This window comes from Archocentrus centrarchus, chromosome 18 (assembly GCF_007364275.1).
Source record: "Archocentrus centrarchus isolate MPI-CPG fArcCen1 chromosome 18, fArcCen1, whole genome shotgun sequence".
Lineage (NCBI taxonomy): Eukaryota > Metazoa > Chordata > Actinopteri > Cichliformes > Cichlidae > Archocentrus > Archocentrus centrarchus.
In genome coordinates, this window is record NC_044363.1 from 4,911,392 (window position 1) to 4,930,459 (window position 19,068).

Below are 19,068 nucleotides of genomic sequence, written 5' to 3' on the forward strand. Positions count from 1 at the left end.
TGGGATGGAGATGGAGGTTGGGGGGGTGGGATGTTTGGGAGGATTGTGCATACATTTTTACAAGTTAATAAAAAAGGACCAATGATGCATCAGAATACAAGGTAACAAATGTCTGAACGACATGTCAGTTTGCAACCTGTTTCATCTACAGAAACTAGGACCACCTGTCAATGCTTTCCTGAAGCCCAAGAAGAAAAATATTAAATCATAATGTTGAAAATACTAAGTAATAAAAAAATCATTAACTTGTTATAAATCCAGTCTGTACGAAACTTCACTGGCTTGAATCTGGAAACGCCTATCCATCCATCCATCCATCCGCTTATTCTGTTCAGGGTCGCAGGGGAGCTGGAGCCTATCCCAGCTGGCATAGGGTGAGATGCAGGGTACACCCTGTACAGGTTGCAAGCTTGTAGCAGGGCTAACACACAGAGACAGACAACCATTCACGATCACACCTATGGGCAGTCTAGAATCCACTTAACCTATCCTCAAAAACTGCATGTGTTTGGACTGTGGGAGGAAACCCACGCAGACAGGGGGAGAACATGCAAACTCCACACAGAAATGTGGAATTGAACCCAGACCTTCTAGATGTCATTCTAGCTGTGAGGCAGCAGTGCTAACCACCTCGCCACCATGCTGCCCACGGAAACACCCATGTGCCAATATTTGGCCACAATCATAGCCTAGAGGCAGGTCACCAATAGGTGGACCATTTGCTACAGACGTATGAATGAGTGAATCTGACTTGTAGTAAAAAGTGCTTGTTTTTTTCCCCCCTCAGGCAGTTCCCAAAGTGTCGACCCCTGTTACAACTACACTGTTCTGAATGATGACTGGCGTTCAACGGATAACACAAATTACCGGAGCGGGCAGTGTAAGGATTATTCTAGCTTTCAAGGCTGGTATCGCCTGTTTCTGCGAAATTCCAATGCTCGTATTCCAGAGAGGCGTATAGACATAGCCAGGTGTGGAACCTCTGCTCCTATCTGGATGACAGGACCTCATCCCACACTGCCAGGTGAAACTGTAACTCGCACTGTGTGCAACAACTATTATGGACACTGCTGGAATTCATACATTATCCAAGTCAAACTCTGCCATGGAAACTACTATGTCTACAAACTTGCGAATACATACTACTGCAACTCTGCATACTGCGCAGGTATTGTTACACTTTGAATATTTTACACTATAAGAAATTCAGCTTTTTCATTTTGTTGTTGAATTCAGATCTTTATGAGAAAAGTTGTTTCAGTTCCAGTGCAATCCTGTGTAACGTCTTTTCCCATCAGGGAAATATTTTCAGGTTGATGGCCAGCACCTGCATTCACTAATCTTTCAAGGCTCCTAAAATATTTTGTGTTATTAATATCAAAACAAGTAATAGATTAAAACAAAGAGCACCTCTGCATTCATACAAACAAAAAATCATTTGTTCTGTCTTTGTTTGTTCATTTTTATCAGCACTTAAAGGTTGATCATATTCATAAAAAATTATTTTCAACAAAAAAACATGAGGAAAATACTTTTTTTTGGTCAATTTGAGCACAAACTGATTTCACATTTTTGTTTTGTTTTTCTCATTTTCATGGAGTAACTTCAGTTTCATCCGTTCAGTTTCTTTTGCTTATCCCTTTGTTTAGAAAAATTAAATAAATGATGATGATGATGATAATAATAATAATATCCTGTACAGTAACAGCCATCAGTAGCATTGGTGTACCACAGACCTCTCCAACCAATCAGGTCAGTCTCATTGCTACAACAGCAGTGGGCAAGAGCAGGAAAGTTTGCCTGGTCTGCTCTGCCAGGAACTTTCACAGGGGCCAGTGGGGATGATGTGTCATAGTCTCTGGAACCTGGTGGATGATCAGGTGGTGTGTAGCTAGTTGAGCTGTGGCAGGATCCTCTCAGCACCAGTAAGTACATGATGACAGGACACAGGTCATATCTGGTTGAACACTGTCACATGCACAGGAAATGAAACAAAGAGAGTGTGCTGCCACTCAGGCTTTGGATCTCACTACTGTGGCCACAATTCTTTTACTATCAAATAGACAGTTTATTTTATAAAAATAAACTGTCTATTTGAGGGCCTAAATATTAATTAAATTTTGCATGCCATCTTTAATTCAAGATTAAATTTTAATCCCCTTTGGCAACCTCCAGGCATTACATTTTAACAAATTCCTCCTACAGATTTAATTGGATCAACTACATATTTGGTCAGTCTAAACTATTCAATTTGGTGATGCTAAATTGCGAAACTGTTATGTTTTGTTTAAGCAGATGTCCATATAATTATGGAGAATTTCAATTATTTCAACAAGAAATCTATGTTTGGTTAGATTTTGCCCCTGAACACATCTGTAGGGCCACATTTAGCAACAGTCATAGCACCAACTTGTAGCAACAGGAAATTCCATGTTTTATACTTTGGTTCACCACAACCTAAACAGTTTATATTACTTTGAGATATTTTAATGCAATAATGGCTAAATTTAGTGTTAGCAGCAGGAAAAGAAAAAATCCAACACACTGAGCTTGTGTATAATAGGTTTAGAAGCTCAGCCTCCAGCTCCATCCACTGGCTGTAAACAGTCTGTCCACCCTCTGCTTTAAAGTAAACAAAACAACTATAAATGAAAGCAGGTCTGATATAAAGTTTACACAGTCCTGACCTGGTCTGCAAAAATTTACATAAATCATGTTCTGAGATATGCTAACTTATGTTAACTAACTTATATTAACTTATTAAGTTATGTTATCTAATTAGTTAAGTTCATGCATTAAAAGTAAAACTAAAGAAAACTTAAAGAGAGCACTTGGCAACAATAAGAAGAAAAGTGACTATTAACAGGAAGAACCTCCAACAGAACCAGGCTCAGGGAGGGGCAGTCATCTGCTGTGGCCAGTTGGGGTCGAGGGGAGAGAGACAGGACAAAAGACATGCTGTGGAAGAGATCAAAGTTTGACCATAGTTATTTGTCCATCTTTTGAACTCAACTTATAAGCTCTGCAGACAGTCCAACAAGTTTCAAATAACTTTTACTACCTTCAATATCCAGATTTTTAGAGCTGATACTAAGCTGTCCTTCCCTCCCATCTTTATTTAAAAGAAACTTTAGACCTGTCAGCAAGACCTGCACTGTGACCGGCCCCACTGTCATCGACATTCACGGCAAAGTTAATGTTATCAAGGATCGGTGTGCGTACTCTCTGGTCTCGACTCCATTGGTCCCAGACTTCCATGTTCTGGCGAACTTCCAGGAGCGCCGTCGTAAAGATGTGAGCTTTTTGGACAGTGTGACGCTGCGTCTGGACGGGCCGGGCGTTTACATTCACCTGGAACAAGGTGGGAGAGTTCGGGTAAGCTGCCTACAGCCACAGATGATGTGTCAGAGTGGAGTCTGATCCAGAATCCTCCCCTCTTCCTCTGCTGTGTCTCCTCTTTCTTCTCAGGGCCATTAGAAGCAGTTCTTTTAGAGCTGCTGAGCTCAGTGGTTGTTGTGTGTTTGAGATGTTTCACTCAGTGTTTCCTCCACTTTGTCTCTCTGCTGTGATGCAGCTGAACGACTCAACGCTGACCCTCAACAGCTCGGCTCGGCTGGTTCACGGTGTGGAGCTCTCTAAGGACCAAACTGGAGTCACTGCCAAGTTGTCACTCAACAACCTCACCCTCGTCTTCTTTGATGGCTACACAGCACAGATCTACTTAGAAGGTACAGAAAATAAAATACCTCATTCATATAATGTAAACTGTAACATGTGCTGTTATTTATTGATCTGCTGTGTTCATCCAGTTTAAATGTTGATGCTGGCCTGACTTCTCATAAACCTATGCAGAACCTGCTATTTCATCTCTGGAGGGTCTGTGTGGAAATTCCAGCAGGTCTGTGAGTGAACTGAGGCTCTCTGAGTACAGCTCCACCAGGTAAGACCTCATCACAAGCTCAGAGTCCCTCTGACTGCTGCTGCTTGATGATTGGGTAAATATGAGTTTGGTGAATAAGCCAAACTTTGTGTTGTGTGTCGCCCCCTAGCTGTGAGATTCAGTACGACGACCGCTGACAGCACGATCAACTGCAACAATGTGACTGAACGGTGAGCAGACTGATCCAGACAGCAGGAACCATCTGTGTCTATGTGTTATACAGTTAGATCCATAAATGTTTGAGCAATGACTTTTTTTTATTTGGAAGTTTACCTCTGTACACCACCACATTGAATTTTAAATCCCACAATGAAGATTTGATTGCAGTGCAGATTTTCAGTGTTAATTAGAGTGGTTTTGCAAAGTCTTTGCATTAATGATTAAGGAATTACAGACATTTTTATACACAGTCCCTCATTTTCAGAGGTTTAGAAGTAACTGGACAAACTAATGTAATTTACCTACAAGGATTGTCTTTAATATTTGGAAGAACATTTTTTGCAGCTCGCCTCAATAGCTGGGGATTGATCCACCAGGGCCTCTGTCCTTGGCTGCTGTTCAACAAACATTGCACCTGACCCTACGACCCCTCCTGCAGAGCCTACACGAGGATGGACCCATGTCTCCTCTAGGGCTGCACCCAGCTGGGCCCCATGGGCTAAGGCCCGACCACCAGAAGCTCTCTCTCTCTCTAGCTCCCTCCCCAGACTTGGCTCCAGGGTGGGGCCCCTGTAACCCCCTTGACTGTTTTTACATAAGAGTCATGTGAATCACTGTTTGTCTGGTCCTTACCCAAGACCAATTTGCCTTGAGAGCCTATCAGGGAACAAACGCCTGCAGACAGCGTAGCTCCTTGGATCACTGGGACACACAAACCCCTCCATCATGATAAGGTGGCGATTCGCAGAGGAGTGTTCACTCCGGCATAGGGATGAGTTGCTGCCCCAGGTGGAGGAGTTTAAGTATCTCTAGGTCTTGTTCACAAGTTACGGGAGAAGGAAACAAGATATTGACATATACATTGAGGCTGTTTGCAGTGAAACGGACACTGCACCGGTCTGTCATGGTGAAGGGGAAGCTGAGTGTGAAGGGAAAGCTGTTGATTTATTGGTCAGTCTATGTCCCTACCCGTACCTATGGTCACGAGTTTTGGGTACTGACCAAAAGAACAAGATTGTGGATACAAATGGCAGAAATGAGCTTCCTCTTAAGAGTGGATGGCCTCTCCCTTGGAGTTAGGGTGAGGAGTGCAGTCCTTCGGACAGAGCTCAAAATAGAGTAGAATAGAGACACCCAGGAGTAGAGTGCCTTCTGGGTGCCTCTTGGCTGAAGTGTTCCAGGCATTTCCAACCACTAGGAGGCCCCAGGGCAGACCCAGGATACACTGGAGAGGTTATATGTCTCGGCTGGCCTCGGAATGCCCCAGTGTCCCCACAGATGAGCTGGAGGAAGTGGCTGGGAGAGGGAGGTCTGGGCTTCTGCACTTTTGGCCCCATGTCCTGGATAAGTGGAAGAAGATGGATGGATGGATGAAATACAATGACTACTGTTAGCACCCACAGCAGATGGTCTGCGCTATACAGACATGGTCTCTAGGTCTGGCGAGCGATGGCTGTCTATTATTCTGCTATTTGAGCACCAGTCTTCAAGCACTTAATCACATAGACCTTCTCCTCTGGTCCTGGCAGTGAATGGTCCAGCTAGCCAGCTGTAGTGTAGCATCTGGGATTAGCGGGTGTAGCCAGGATTCTGTACTAATGATCAACAGACAGCTCTCGCGAATGAGGCGGTTGTGGGAAATCAGTGATTGTAAGTCATCCGGTTTATTTCAGCGGGCTCTGGCATTTGTAAAGAGCGAAGATGGTAGATTTGTGAGGTAGCTGAACTATCAGTCCTGCTGTCATGTAACGCTGTAGCAGGCAAGGAAGAGGAACCCAACGCAGGATACACCAGGTGGAAAGCTTAACTTAAATTAAAGCTTTATTTTCTCAGGTGCAGAACAGAAGGCAAAAACATAAATCCGGAGGACAAAGCAGGACAGAAGGCAGCATAGGCCAAAACAAAGTGAACAATGATGAGGACGTGACCACAAGTAGAGGAAACACAGGACTTATATCACAAGAGGGCTGATGAGGGGAGTGGAAACAGCTGGGAACACAGGTGAACCAAATCAAGCTAATGACAAGGGGGAAGCAAAACAGAACATCACACACAGGGACCAGAACGCTATCAAAATAAAACAGGAAATTAGACAAGGGAACCAAGACGTGGACTAAACACTACAAGGAACTAGAAATCAAAACATAACCAAACCCCACAACAAAAGAAACACAGAAAAGATAAATGCAATACAAAACAAAGCATAAAAAAAACACACTGGATCAAAAGGACCCAGGACCATGACACCTGCTCTGCATCCCCACTTTTGCTTGTCGTATCTGCAGTTGATCTGTGTGGTAAATGTTTAATGTCTTGTGACTTCAGCACAGATGGAAGATAAACACACCTGATCACAGATGATCATTTTATTTTCTTTCATTTTTGTTTTTCCATCTGTGGAACAGCTGTAATCTCCTGAGGGGGGCGCCCTTCACCTCCTGTAACAATGTCATCGACCCAGAGCCCTACATAACCGCCTGCAACAACACTTTGTGCAAATATCCTGCAGTGGACGGTCTCAACTGTCAGTTCCTGAAGGCCTACGCCAGAACCTGCAGTCTACAGGGCAACCAACCTCAGGAGGGCTGGAGGTCAAATGCCGGCTGCTGTAAGATGTGACGGACTCTTATTTTTAGCAAACTCTGGATTTATGTAGCTCCCATGTTTCCAGAATAATCTGTCAGTGTGTCCCTCTGCAGCTCCTGAGGCCTTCTGTCAGAACAGGACCTGCAGCGATCACGAGTTCTGTGGTGAGAAGACGGTCGGTGGAGACACTCGCTGCTTCTGTCGGCCCATTTTTGCCTCCAAGTACAGATCGACGGACTCTTTGGGTACGACAGCTGTGACAACAACATGACAACAAGAACGAGATTGGAGGAAAACTTCTAACTGTGACTTTTCTGACCAATATTATGATGTTCAGGTGATCCAACAGTCTGCAGGGAGAATTCTGCTTCACTCACTCTGGTCGGTTGTCTCCTGGAGGACAAAGGCATCGACTACTCTGCCTTACACCTCAACGACCCGACCTGCAGGGGTCAGATGGACGAGCTCACCCACATGGTGACCTTCAACTTTAACAGCAGCAACAGCTGTGGGACTGTGATCACGGTGGGTTTGACCTTCTCCTCTTTGCCTTCTACAAGCAGCTGAAACTCTTCCAACACTCTGCTGAGCTTCAGGGACTCCAATTAGCTGAGGTAAAGACTTGCAGACAGCTAGCAGCTACAGTTGCCTCTCAAAGAGGCCACACTACAAACTCCAGCCTTCAGCATTACAAATCCTTTGCAATCTTTGCCTGGAGTCTAAAGTCCATGGACAAACACTTTTGAGTTGCTCCACTAGGCCTTTTCTCCAGCCATTGTCAGTTTGCTTTTAGGTTTGTATTTAATAACAAAAAAGCTGCTCTGCTGAGTTTGAGATCAGGTGACTTAAAAACTCTTGGGTTGCTTTTGCAGTATGTTTTCAGTAATTATCCATTTACACTGTGAAGCACTGTCTGATCGGTTTTGCAACATTTGGCTGAATCAAAGCACAGAGTACAGCCCTGTACGCGTCACAGTTCATTCTGCTATGTTTATCAGCAGTCGCCTCATCAACAAAAACTACTCGCCCAATTCCACTGGCAGCCATACATGTCACTGCCATAATGCTGCCTCTACAGTACCATGTTTTATAAATAATGTGGTATACTTCAGATCATGAGCTGTTTTTCTCTTTTTTCAGAGCTGTGTTGGCTCATTTAAATATTTTCTGGCAAAATCAGATCTGACCTTCTTGTTCTTGAGTGCAACCAGTGGTTTAATAAATAGAACTGTGGGCCAGCACGGTGGTTAGTACTGTTGCCTCAGAACAAGAAAGTCCTGGGTTTGAATCCACTATCTGGCTGGGGCCTTTCTGTGTGGAGTTCACATGTTCTCCCCATGTCTGTGTGGGTTTTCTCCAATTACTCCGACTTTCTCCCACAGTCCAAAAACTTGCAGTTTGTAGGGTTAGGTTAATTGGTGAGTCTAAATTGTGAGTGTGAATGGTTGTCTATCTCTCTGTATGAGCCCTGTGACAGACTGGTGACCTGTCCAGGGTGTAACCTGCCTCTTGCCCTTTGGCAGCTGAGATATGCTCTAGCGCCCCTGTGACCCTGAATTGGATAAGTGTTTATTGTATGACCAAATATATCTTAAAAAGTATAAACAGGCTAACTAACTGACTATTCCCCCACTATCAGTAAAGCCTACATAATTTACATAATTTCACTAATGAATTAAATATAAAACTTAGAAACAATCAAAAATGGCAGGTTTACAAGCATTTAAACTCAGCAGACTTGTGCCTGGTGTACGTAAACTAACAGAATAAAGTGAGGGAAATGAGGGAACCTGAGCACTATTTCTAATAATAATACATATTATTTGTGGGCGCCTTTCAGGACACTCAAGGTCACCTTACAAGAATAGAACAGTAGCATAAAACAATAAAACACAAAATACATAATAAAACAACAATAAGCAAATATAACAATACGATACGATATGAATACTTTATTAGTCCCACAATGGGGAAATTACAGTTAACAGAACGCCCATCCAAGAAATACAACAGACAAACACAAACAGGGGGCAGGTGTCTGAGGTCATGCAGCCATTTTGCCAGCGCTACCTTTAGCAGGAAAACAGAAAGAGATACACTGGACAGGTAGGTTCAAAAAATCATCTCGTACTGTGTTCATTATGAACACCTTACGAGGTTCCAAAAAAACACCTCAGCAAAGCAGCAGCACATTAAAGCCTGGAGAGCACTAGGGTGGGTAGGGGAGGGGCTGCCAGTGGAGACGAGCAGGATACTGTGATGGCCACACAGCTTCCAGACCAGCAGTTCATGATAATGTTCATGATAAGATGGTATAGTCAGCCTTGGTTGCCAGGATACCAGTTCATACAGGTCACAACACGGGGCAGGGGGGGGCGGGGGTGAAGAGCATCTATTTACATAACATCTCCAAGAGACGATTTAGATAGACAGCATCCAAGGCCATCTGGGAGCCAAATTCCAAATAGTGCAATTGTTTTAACAATTGTTTAACTATTTGCTGACAGACTTACAGTTTCTTGTTACTGCTCAGAAATCCAATCATCCGAATTTGGTTCTACTCTGCCACGCAGAACAGACACTCCAACACTCCTCCAGATGTAATCCACTTCGATTCAGCTCTACTGAGTCTGATTGAGTTTGTACTGTTTCTGCATCCCTCATAGGCAGCCTTACTAGGGCCTGAACAGCTGCCCGGAAACCAAGTATCCCCAGGTCCAATTTGGAAAAAAACCTGGTATCAATATAAATGCCACGTCCACACAGTGCAGCCAGGAACGTGCAGCCACGGGAATCCATAACATAGCCAGCCGGGTATGTAGCTGGGCCAGATGAAGAGAGGGTTCCCCTTCTCCCAATCTCCTCGTGATGTGAATTCGATATTCAGTAGTGTTGAGAGACCAGCTGACCAGATCCATAATTTAAATTCCAGTTGGGGATGTGTGAAGAGATGCTCTAAGTAGCGAATAATTAAAAAGCAGGGGTAGATGGGGAAGGCTGGGGAGAAGAGAAAAATGAGTCCTTCTCCACTGAGAGCAGGAAAAAAAAAATAAATAAATAAATAAAAAATTTTAAAAAGCATATGTCTATTAAACCAGTGAGTGAAATCCTTTATAGCAACACAGTTAGGTCTTGAAAGCTTGTTTGAATAGTGAGTTTTTAATTGGGATTTAAAATGGGATAAATTATTGATGCACTTCAACGGTAGGGGAAGCGAGTTCCAGAGATGGGCAGCCGTATAACAAAACACCCTGGACCTCATTGTAGAAAGATGGACGGAAGGAGTAATGAGAAGCACTTTCTGCCACTTTCTATCTGTATCCTGGATAAGCCCCCATTAATGATGCTCCTTTTTTCTCCCACAAGCAGAGTTATTTTTCACACTTCCTAAAAGCTGTCACATTAAAATTTATTTTTTTGGGGCCCTGGGGTGCCTGCATTGCAGGGTGGTGGGGGCCGCGGTGAGGTGGTTGGGGGGGACTGGGCACTGTATTTCCAGCTCAGGCCAGTATGTCCTGTCACTTGTTTGTGTCTATTGTTGAGTGAACGGGCATCTAGGGTGAGCGGGCCGCCCTCTGCAGTGGGGGCGGGGGCGCCAGCCTCGGGTGCTGCAGTGCTCCGGGATGCTGTCACCACGGCCCCGGGCTCACCTCCCCCTGCACTTTGCTGGGGTGTGGGAGGTCGGGGTGCCTATTGAGCCAGTGGACAGCTGGCTCTCTTCTTCCAGGATTCTTCCTGGTCATATGCCCCCCCCACCCCACCCCCCCCCCCCACACACACGTAGAATACACATGACTCACAGATGTAGGGTGGAGAGGCCACGTGCAGAGCTGCGCCACCACTTGCCTCTCCGTTTTAATTGCACTTTAGTCATTATAACTCACAACACATACACACATACAACTTTATACACATAGGACCTTTGGGGCAGGCATGTTACCCAGAGGTTGATGAGATGGGGCCGCTGAGGTGGCCCCACTTGGATCCTCGTCACTGTCTGTCCCCAAATTTATTTGCACTTTAGACATGGAGGGTTTTGGGGTTAGGGTTAGGGCAGTGTGGGCGAACACTGACGACCAACAGTTGGTGCTTGTGGCACAACTGTCCGCTCAATTTTAACTGCGCCCTATACACCTCATTCACTCACAAACATAAAACACATACACTTACAAGTTGGGGAGGAGGAGGGGTGGATGGGTCATCTCACACCCCGATTTCTTACACCTCGCCCAGGGTAGGGGTCGGGTGGTTCCTTGGGGACCGGGCTGGTGGTGTCTTGGGGTTGCTGTTGGCCCTGGGGTGGTTTCCTCTTTCCCCGTCTTCAGAGGGTGGGTAGCTATGGATGAATGTGTGTCTTTGTGTATTTGTCACCGTCTCCGTGAGTATGGGTGGGTGAGTGAATGTGTATGTACGGCGTATCTGTGTGTGTGTGGGTGAGTGTGTATGGGCAGTACCGTATTTTCCGGAGTATAAGTCGCACTTTTTTTCATAGTTTGGCTGGGGGTGCGACCTATACTCCGGAGCGACTTATATGTGAAATTTATAACACATGAACCAAAATACTCCAGCCACTTGACATCTCCGTGAACCGGAGCTTTAAGGCAATCTTGCGTAACCTGTGGGCGCAGTGGATGATGGATGGAGAGCACAGCTTAACGGCAACTGGGAGAATGCGCCACCCAACTTTCCTGGAAGTCATTGGATGGATCAAGAAAACATGGGCTTCAGTGACAAACCATCCTGTTGGGATTCAGAAAGGCTGGAATAATTGGAATTGCAGCTGACGACGAGTCTGACGAAAGCGACACAGAAGAGGAAGCGGCGCTTCGTCTACGGAGTGTACGGAGTTGTTTAGAAGTGACACAGAGGATGAAGAATTCAATGGATTGATGGTTTGGTTAACTTGTTAGTATGTTCTTTATGCTATGGTTATCTGAATAACTGTTAATGTTACGTTAACATACCAGACACGTACTCAGTTCGTTGTGTGTCATGTAGCTGAATGTGTTACGTTAGCATAACGTAGGCGTAACCGTGTTCGCCCTGTTCTTTTAATCCATTATTTATATTGCCTTTCAAGATGGAATTTCTGCTCTGGGTCTCGGATTCTATCAAATAACCCCCCCGAAAAAATGCGACTTATAGTCCAGTGCGACCTATATATGTTTTTTTCTTCTTTATTATGCATTTTTTGGCTGGTGCAACCTATACTCCGGAGCGACTTATAGTCCGAAAAATACGGTATGTGTATCTGTGCATAAATGTGTACACAGGTGTGTGGGTGTGTTTGTATGTATGGCTGGACCTGGGTCTGGGCCTTGTGCCTTGCCTCCTGGCCGCTCCTTACTGGTTGCCTCCTCCCCCCTGCCCCCCTGGGGTGGGGGTGACTCAGGGTTCCTGGGTGGGGCTGGATGTTCTGGCGTGGGTGTTGGCCTGCTCCCCTTGGGGGTGCGGTGCGGGGCTGCGTTGGCTTCTTCGGATTGGGGGGGGGGGGCTCTGTGGAGGGTCGGGCGGTCCTTGGGTGCCGTGGGCCCTGGGGCCCTGCCACCGGCCTGTGCAGGGGGCTGGCCGCTGGGGGGGACTGGCTTCTCATCGCCTTGGGTTCCCTGGAGCCCTTGCTCCTCGACTGGGGGAGCTCCGTCTGAGACCACCCTCTCCCGTCTGCTGGGGTGGGTGTGCGGTTGTCTTTGGATTGAGTGGCCACGGGTCTTCCTGGCTCTTGGTGGGCTGCTGGTGGCCTGGGTTTCCTGGGGCTTTCTCTACATGCCTCTAGCTTCTGATGGGTGGAGCTGCAGCGTTTTGCCCTCATTGATAAGTATGTTCCATGACACAGACACAAACACCCACTCAATCACAACTCAACAAAATTGTTGGTTTGTGTAACATGCTTTGTTAGTTTTGTTTTTCACACACACATTTATTTTTGCAAGTATTGATAGTATTTTTTATGTTTAAAAAGTGATGAACTATTTGATTAATAGACTTGTGCTCTTTCCCCTTTTTTCTCTCTATTCTCCTTTTTTTGCTCTTTTTCTCTCTCCCTTTTTCTTTTCTTTATTTTCCTTTTCTTCAGCCTGTCAGCTCTGGCTGTTACATTGTATGTTAAAAATAACTCAGATAAATAAAATAAACGGTTAAAACACCACCAAAAGAGCCTATTGAGAACCTACAGAGCTCATCTTGAAATAGCAAATATGTTTGGCACAACAACGCATTCAGATCATAGTTCTGCTTGCAAGATCTACCAGACATGACAGGCTTTAAAAAAAATGAATGTTGAATGTGTTCACTAACAATATCTGAACTTGTGATCACACAGACCAACAACAAGCAAGTCATCTACAGAAACACTATCATGACCCTGAACCGCTCCTCTGATGTCATCACTCGCCACGACCAAGTCTACATCGACTTCTCCTGCGTCCAGGCTCAGCCGGATGTCAAGACGGCCACCTTCAAGATCAGCGACAGGTGTGTGGTGGCTGCTAGTTTTTCTTTGAATTACTTTAAGATGTGAGGCTCAGTGTTTGTCATTATTGCCATTATTTGTTGTTTGTCATGACGTTTGTCCGTCAAAGAAAGCTGAAGTGCATTTGTGTTCTGCAGCTCTGTGATCCAGCGCATCACATTTGGAACTTGGACCTACACTCTGACCATGAAGGCCTTCACTGATGCAGGCCGCACACAAGCTGTGGAGTCCAGAACTGAAGTGCAGCTGAACCAGAAGATCTGGGTGGAGCTGAAGACTGACGGGCTGGATAAAGACAAAGTTGTGGTGACCGACTCCTGCTGGGCGACTGACCAGCCATCACCCACCAGCAGTCCGACATACAACCTGATCATAAACGGGTGAGACAGACTCAGATTCATGTCCTTTTGATTGATCTCATGGACTCCTGAACAAAGAGTGTTTTCCTGTCTGTGAGCAGCTGTGCAAACCCTGCTGACCCGACTGTGGAGGTGGAGAAAAATGGAGTGGGAACCTCCACCTACTTCTCCTTCAACATGTTTGAGTTCACTGGGAGCTCTGGTAATGTCTACCTGCACTGCAAACTCCGCCTGTGTCCAAAACAGGAGAACAACTGCATCCCGGTAGGCCTCACTGCCACACACACACACACACACACACACACACACACACACACACACACACACACACACACACGCACAGACACACACACACACACACACACACACACACACACACACACACGCACAGACACACGGACAGTTCTAACTAAAAATTCCAAAATTGCGGCTTAAAGCTTAATTCCTTCAATCCTTCGCAATATACGCATTCTAGTTATTCTTATTCTTGTCATTGTTGTTTCACTTTCTCCCTCCCAGGATGTAACTCAACTGGTAAACATCTTACACAGATACAGGAACTTGACAGCAAGAAATCATTAAGGAGGCTAGACTAATAACTACCAGAACATCCGGGAACTGAAAACCAAATGACAATTCTAACAGACCTCAGAGTGCAAGAAAATAATAACAGAAAATACAAAACAGCCTAGAATAGTAATCAAAACTAATCTGTAAGATAAAATGAAAATAAATTTTGAACAAAACTCTTGATGAAAACCAGAAAACTCAAAATAACCCAACAAAACCTACAGATCATAACAGTTTGCATGTATTACTGCACCACTGAATTAGACTGTCTTAATTGTTTTACTACCCTCTAATGTAATTAAGTTCAGCCCTCATCTCTTACTGCTATTAAACTTATTCCTGTTGCTCCTCTGTAAAACCTGAATCAAACATTAAAATAGTCTCATTAAAGGATTCTGACACACAGATCAAATGTTCGCTCTCAGCAGATTCAGTGCTGAATGAAAGGATCAGTGTGGATCTTCTAAAGTCTGGACTTTGTCTCTTTGTCCTCAGACTTGTAATGGAGCTGCTCGCATACGCAGATCTGCCAGAGCCACATATGAAGGTGAAGCCTTGATCAGCATGGCCTGGACTCATTAGGTAAGTGTGATGTTTTAGATTACATCGTTCTAAGTGCTGATAGTTAAATGGACTAGTTCTTATATAGAGCTTTTCTACTCTGAGCACTCAAAGCGCTTATACAACACATTTACATTTACCCATTGATACAAACACTTCCATATGTAACTACGTGCTTTTATTGTCTAACATTCACAAACATTCACACTCCAACACTTGCATCGGAGAGCAACTTGGGGTTCAGTATCTTGCCCATGGATACTTTGGCATTCAGCCCCGAGCAGCCAAGAATCAAACTGCCAACCTTCCGATTAGTAGGTGACCTGCTCTACCTCCTGAGCTAAGTTAGTACTGTTTATGACTAAAGAAGGTCTGACTGATTTAGATAAAAAATAAATAAAAAAAAAAACCTTGTGGGAGAAGAGAGCAGTGAAGTTAAATTAATAAAATGATTCAGACAGAAATGAACCTCCATTAAATTTAACAGAAACATGTCAAACTGAAAGAAATACTACAGAAATATTACTGATTCAAACTGGACTGTGATTTCATGTTCTTTGTGATCGTTATCCTTTAATTTTTTTTTTTTCCACTTTAAAACTCTGTAAGTTAGCTGGCTACCATCTAATGAGTTTGTATTTCCAACTTTCTTCATGTGATGAATCTAATGAGCTGCTGAGAGAGTCAAATGTCCTGGATGCTCCTCTGTAGCCTGACAGTCCAGGATCAGGGTGAAGGTCCGTCTCAGGGATGGTACAGAGAGGACAGGAGTGTTTCTCAGCAGTCACAGTTTGGTCTGGTTTATCTTCTCAGATGCGTTCCATGCTGACCCGGACTGACTGACAGGCTGCCGACCTCCACGATGATCCCTGACTTCTGACTGGTCCTGATCCAAATCCTGGATGTGTGAAAGGTTGAGCTCAGTTCTGGCTGCTGTGAGGCCGTGTGGACTCCCACAGCTGGAATAAGCAGCTGTTTTAGTGGAAGTATTGTGAGGACAGGACCAAACTGTCGTCTCTGACACATGATGAAGCTCAGCTGATGGTTTCTCTGTTTTATTAGGAACTTGGTGAAGGGAAGAGTGTTAGTTTTTCATGTATTACTGAATGAATATATCTGTGGGATATCAAGACTACACAAACATCTAAAGCAAAGCTGGGTGCACTTCAGGACCTCCCAGGAGACCTGGACACCTGAAGGCTGTCAAATGTTGGATGAGAATTAAGAGTAACGACTTACTCGACCTCCTCCACAAGCAGTAAAGCCTTCGACCAAAGAAGCATTTTTACTTCTCTGGTTGTTTTAGTTGAAGATTTTTTAGGCATGAAGATTTGAAATTATGCAGCATTTGATGGAAAATGAAAGGATTGAAGGAGAGTTTGAGAAAACGTGTAGTTTGGGGATATAAAGTGATTTATATATAATTGAAAATAAGTCCTTTACCAGGGTGAATCATTAAAAGGGGAGTCGTATATTTTACTCTTGGTTTTCTATCTACATTTTTTTTTATTTGATTGTTGAATTCTGATTTTTGCCTATAAGTGATCATTAATCAAAGTGTGAGGGAATGTTAGAGGGTATAAAGGTTTGAGCATCTCTAAAATTTAGATTTGCTGATTTGAAACATCACTGGACACAGCACAGTGTGGAGATACGAGCTTGAGAGTTGGAGACAAGACCAGGACAGGAGTGCAGCTGAGCAGGCTGACGGTCAGGGCAAGTTATACAAGTGAAAGCTTTTCATGGTGGACAGACCAGCAGGGTTCTCAGAACCTACAGATGAATGTACGTACAGATAAAACCACCATGTGACAGCAAACCCAACATCAACATCCAACATTCACCTGAATATGAGACCAAAAAAGTTAAAGTGCTTTATTCTGTTGCTGCATGTTGAAGGTCACAGTGTCTCACACTTCAGCTGAGAATTATTGCTGTGTTCAGTTTTTTCTTGTCTTACTGTTTGCACCAAAAGACCAAAAATAAAAATAAAAGATGATGGTAAAAAAAGAAACTTCCTGTATTCATTCATCATCTGCACTTTCTGGCTAAGAAGCTATTCCACCTGAACTTCAGTAACTGCTGTTTTTATGTTGATTTTACACATGATTCAAGACACTGAGAATCACATTAGTTCATGCAGGCCTCAAAGTTAAACTCACCAACAATCCCAGCAGATCAGCAGATCTCTTTGCCAGCATTAGCTGCTAAATCAGAGGAGAGCCAGGAGCTTCCATCACAGACTGAGGGAGGACAGAAACTGGGCAATGACCAATTTTCGAAGTTTATTCAGTCTGTTAAATGATTTTTTGTGGGCTATCCACGAGTACTTTGTACAGTGTGTAACTCTGAACAAGAGTTACATTTTTAAACCACAAGAAGTCCTTCTCTCTGTTACCAGAAACTAAAAGCCTAGAAGAGACCAAACCCCCCCTGCTGTGGCCACTGTGACAAACTGTTCACTTTAGCAGAGATAAACCATACAGCTGTAACCCAGTGGCATTCTGTCAGGGCAAGCAAGGCTGGCAGAGCTTGTCCAGTGAAATCTAAAAGCAGACATCAGTTATTAAAACAAACCAAAGTCTGTTCATGTATTCTGACCCATAATGCTTCTCCCTTTGCCTGTTTGCATCCATCCTGTACATTACTGCTATCTTGTGGCCACAGTTAGCTCCTGCCATGTTCACTTTAGTATAAGAGTTAAGTAGAAATGATCTTTGTGGATACAGACAACCAACAAGATATAAAAATGTTTCACACCCTGTATAGCTGATTTCTGAGTCCTAGATGTTATAAAACTTGTATAGACGGTGGAAACTCCTTGATTCTTTGCTTTTCAGCCATTCTGTTATAGAGCATTTGCTGTGTTTGGGATCATTGTCCTGTTGCATGACCCAATTTGGACCAAACGTCTGCTTTTATATCAGCTACATTTGATTAGCAGTGTCTGCTTCCCCTCTTAAAATGAGAAGTAGGGGTGTACTTAGTTTTTCATGCACAACTGGGTAATTATTATGTGCATTAATGTCTCATTAATAGTCATTGTGGGTAGAACTCATAAACTGGTTTGCAGATATTTTGTGGTGAACCATCAAATTTCCCTAAAACCACCTGAAATACAGTCTGTGAAAACAGACTCTCTGGTTTAATAACCATGAAAGCATGCATGACTTTCATGCTGTTGTTTTGACGTGATGTATCTGATGTGGGTTTTTTTTATCACCAGCAGGGGGCAGAAGATTGGCATTGGCTATAGAGTGGGGTGGGGGGTAATTACAGCATTAACAAGGAGGATCTCCGCTCTCTCACTCAGAGCTTAATAACAGGTTTCACTCTCCACAGTCACGTGTCTATAAACTGAGGAATCTGCCGAGCTCACAGTAAAAGCAGCTTTCTGCCTGCTCCGCCCGTCTGTTCGTGTGCGCCTGCTGAAGCAGATGTTCAACACAAATCACCAGGCACATCTCTGCCCTCCTCTTCCTCTCTTCCTGTGTGTGAAGGTCAGACACATAGTTTCCCCAGAACAGCTTCCCCTTGTATTTTCTTACTAGTGAATTATATAATTCATTAGGTGTTTTTATAATATTACCTTGAAAAAAAAATCTGAACCTAAATGTTTACTACACTCTCTCACTGTACATTTAGTTTAAAGGTCCCTGCAGCAATGAAACAAATCCTCACTTAGATAACAATTGATGTGAGAGTTTTGGAAACATTTCTATTGGTGATCTGGACAGATTAAGTCACACACAGACTGACCAGTGACCACCTGGCAGCCACTGGTCACTAGAGGAAAATGCACATGGATAGAGAGTGGTTGCTGGAAGTTGCTTCCATATATACAGTGGGTGGCAATCTGCAAGCAAACAAAGTAACTGCAAGGTGGTTTTTGGTACAGCACCCTCTTTGCAACCAATTTCACCCAGCAACCACTCGCCAATCAGTTGGGGGATACACAACTATCAGTGGCTAATGTATGGCAACTAGTCTCAAGGATAGTTGGTCAAGATTTTTCCATGAATTTTCCCATGAAGCTCTCTCTTTGTGACATGTCCACCAGAGAAACTACAAGTTTACGGTTTCTTTCACATTATTAGCTTCAAGGAAAAAAGCCATATATTTGGAACATTTTGCATCTAAAGACATAAATGTTTCCTGCAGGAGCTGATAGATCAAAAACTGAGCTAAAAGATGGAGAACATTGGACATGAGATCATCCTTCAACTTAACAGGAACTTCACAGAACAAGTTTAAAGGCCTGACTTATTAATGTCGAACACAGGAACAAGTCTCTAGTAAATACTTGACTGTGTTTAGTTGTAACCTGCCCTTCAGCTGCAGAGCAAACCTGCATAAAATTAAATTTAACCCATTTTATCCATTTTATATTAAAGTTCCTTTAATGCCCTCCTACACTGAGTCAG

General features: G+C 43.9%; 1 pseudogene; it reads left to right on the plus strand.

The window, feature by feature from the left end:
- The first annotated feature begins 1,031 nt into the window (after positions 1 to 1,031).
- Positions 1,032 to 16,117, plus strand: LOC115796603 (alpha-tectorin-like; annotated as a pseudogene).
- Positions 16,118 to 19,068: the final 2,951 nt, after the last annotated feature.